General features: G+C 38.1%; 1 pseudogene; it reads left to right on the forward strand.

Annotated features, from left to right (window-relative positions):
• Positions 1-1,258: 1,258 nt before the first annotated feature.
• On the forward strand, positions 1,259-1,357 carry LOC132315391 (small nucleolar RNA R71; annotated as a pseudogene).
• Positions 1,358-3,164: the final 1,807 nt, after the last annotated feature.

The raw sequence follows: 3,164 nt of genomic DNA on the forward strand, positions 1-3,164 counted from the left end.
TGATTTCATTGGTTTTGGCCTTTTGCTTGTCAATTGAAATGGATCCTTTTAAGGCATCCAGAAATAGAGCTTTTGGTTCAAAAACCTTTTCAGAAATTTTCTTTGAAGTCTCTTCAACACAAGAAGTTTTGAAATCATTTTAAAAAAAATTCTTTTCAAGATCACTTTTCAAATCACTTTTCAACACATTCTCATTTGAAAAATCATGCATATGCAATTAAGGAGGAATATAATCAAAAATGGGACGGGTGTCAACTTTGGGTTGTACCGGTTCACTCTCTTCATTGGACATGCCCACTTGGTTGTCCACAATCTTCCCACTTCTTAAGGTTGTCATCGCATTGACATGCTCTATTGTGTGACCTTCCAATGAGGAATGAGTCTCCACAATGCATTGTTGCTTTGGTGGGGCATTCAAAGGCATTTTCCCTTCTCTCTAGCATTTAAAGTGCTAGCTATTTGCCCTACTTGGGTTTCTAGCTTAGCAATGGATTGAGAATGAGAATGAAGCAATTGAGTGTTCACCCCTAGAGTGCCTAGAGCGGTCAAAACTTTCTCTTCAAAGGTGGAACTCCTAGAATTTCCTTAAGAATATGATTGATTTGGAAAATAAGAATTAGATAATTGATTACCATGGGATTAAAATGATCTAAAACCTTGGGAACCTTGGCTTTGCATTGGTGGCGGAACATACTTTCCTTGAAAACCACCTTGGGAAGGGTTTGAGCCTTCCCCTTGGCTTTTCCAAGAAAAGTTAAGATGATTCCTCCAACTAGGATTATAGTGGTTGCCATAAGGATTGTTCCCTTGATTAAAAAAAGTTACATTAACTTGTTCATGATGCTCATTTTGCACATGTCTATGGGGACAATTGGAAGTAAAATGTAAAACACTTAAACAAGTCATACATGATTCATTGGATGCATGATAGGAATGGTTAGGGAAGGAAGATACTTGGTTTACCGAGTTTTGGTTGATCAAGAATTGATCAAACCTTTGAGATAATGATTTCATCTCGGCGACTATTTCATTGGAATGGTCGACTTGATGTAAGCCAACACTCTTCCTTCCACTTGAATTTCTACCATTCTTAGAAGATAAAATTCGATGCAAAGAATCTTCACTCATACTCTCATAAAGACGCCACACGTCATCCTCATGCCTATCAATGTAAGAGCCACCCAAGGAAGCATCAACCATGCCCTTGTAATTATCGGATAAACTCTCAAAGAAATAGTGAACTAATTGCCATTTGGGCATGTCATGATATGGACACTTCCTAAGCAATTCATTGAATCTTTCCCATGCCTCATGGAACATTTCTCCATCCCCGTGTGAAAACTCTCGAATTGAGGTTCTCATGGCATTGGTCTTAGAAACCGAATAGTGCTTCTTCAAGAACTCTTGTTGCATTTCTACCCAAGAAGTTATTGAAAAAGGCCTAAGATTGTCAAACCAATATTTTGCCTTGTCTTTAAGGGTGAATGGAAAAATTTTAAGCCTTAAGACCTCTTCCGACATGTCTATGTATCTCACGGTGGAACATACTTCAAAAAACTCATCCAATGTTTGTAAGGTTCTTCACTTGGAAGTCCATGATAGTCAGGAAGCATTTGAATGGTTTGTGGTTTGATTTCATAGTGATGTGCTCTAAATGGTGGCAATTGAATGCATGTGGGTGCATTATATTCATTAGGCACATAGTGATCTCTTAAAGTAAGGGGAGGATTAACAATTGGAGGTGCAACATGGGCACCTTGATTGCCTTGAACTATGGGAGGTTGTGGAGCAAACATTGGCCTTAGCATTCCCAATGGAACTTGGTCTTGTTGTTGTGGTGGGTGAATGAATGGCCTTGGCATACCTAATGGTACTTATATGTTATCATGATGCACATTAGGGTGGAGAATACCTTGTTGGTCTATGTGACCAAGGTCCTCTACATGGTCGTCATTCAAATCCTCCATTGGCAAAATGGAGAGATGAGAACTACCTCTTCCCTTTGGATTACGAATAACTGATTCAATATGCAAATTAGGAGAGACAAGAGTAGGATTTAATGACCTACCACCATGCATGCACAAACAAAACATAAACAAGTAACAAATAATCAACAATCACTTCACCTTCGCAACAATTCAACAATCAACAATTTCCTCCACATACAATGATCCCATACTCCCATGCTATCAACGATATGCAAAGAAAAGTAAATTGCCTCCACGTGGGCTCACGATTTATCTAAGAATTGAAATACAAGCCTCCACGCAGGCCGACGATTTAACTAGAGATTGAGTTAAGAAAGAGCTCACAAAGGGTCCTTTAGCACTTCAATTCAATTTTCAAATTTAGCCTTGCAAATTTTTTAGATTTTAGCTTTTTCCCCGCTTTTACTTAGCTCCTTGCTGAAAATGCTCCTTTGCTCACCTTCTAACTCAATGCACCTAGTCAAACAAGAACCAACACAATAAGTAACCAAAATGAAAATGAAAATAAAGTAAAGACATGATCAAAAGAGTACTAATTCCTAATTGATTTCACAAATACGACGTTGCCTTCAATCAATCCCCAACAACGGTGCCAAAAACTTGGTGGCGTTGTTCCTAGTGTCACCAAATTTTTGCAAAAGGAGTAGACTAATATGAGTGTGGCCAAGTTTTGCAATTATAATTTACCACTACTACCTTTCACTAAAAATATAGCAAGGGTGAGTAGGGATCGTCCCAAGGGATTGATGGGTCGTATTAGGTTGGGGAATCGAGATTAGGGTTAGTAGGTCGAGTGATCAAAAGATTGGTTGGTGATTGAATTACACTAAGATGCAATTTAGATTAAAGTAAACAATTAAGTGCAATAGAAGGAAAATAAAAGAGAGAGAGATCTTGGGGTTTAGAGATCACCACTAAGCATACCTTTTCTACACCCTTAATGAATAATTAATGAGGGGGTAAACATGTATTGCAACAATGGTGTGTGTGTGGTTGTTTCAACAAGAATGGACGACCAATTAAGCATATATTGTCTAAACAACACAATGAGTAGCAGAATATTCAAACTAAGTCATTAATTCCTCTTTAAGCTCACAATCCAAACACATCACCAAATTAGAGAAATATGCCACTTGCATTCGTAAGTGTGGAACATCAAACAACAAGCATGGATTA

Source organism: Cornus florida, unplaced genomic scaffold (assembly GCF_030987335.1).
Source record: "Cornus florida cultivar Cherokee Brave unplaced genomic scaffold, ASM3098733v1 CherokeeBrave_3.0.0_Hap2_Chr06, whole genome shotgun sequence".
NCBI lineage: Eukaryota > Viridiplantae > Streptophyta > Magnoliopsida > Cornales > Cornaceae > Cornus > Cornus florida.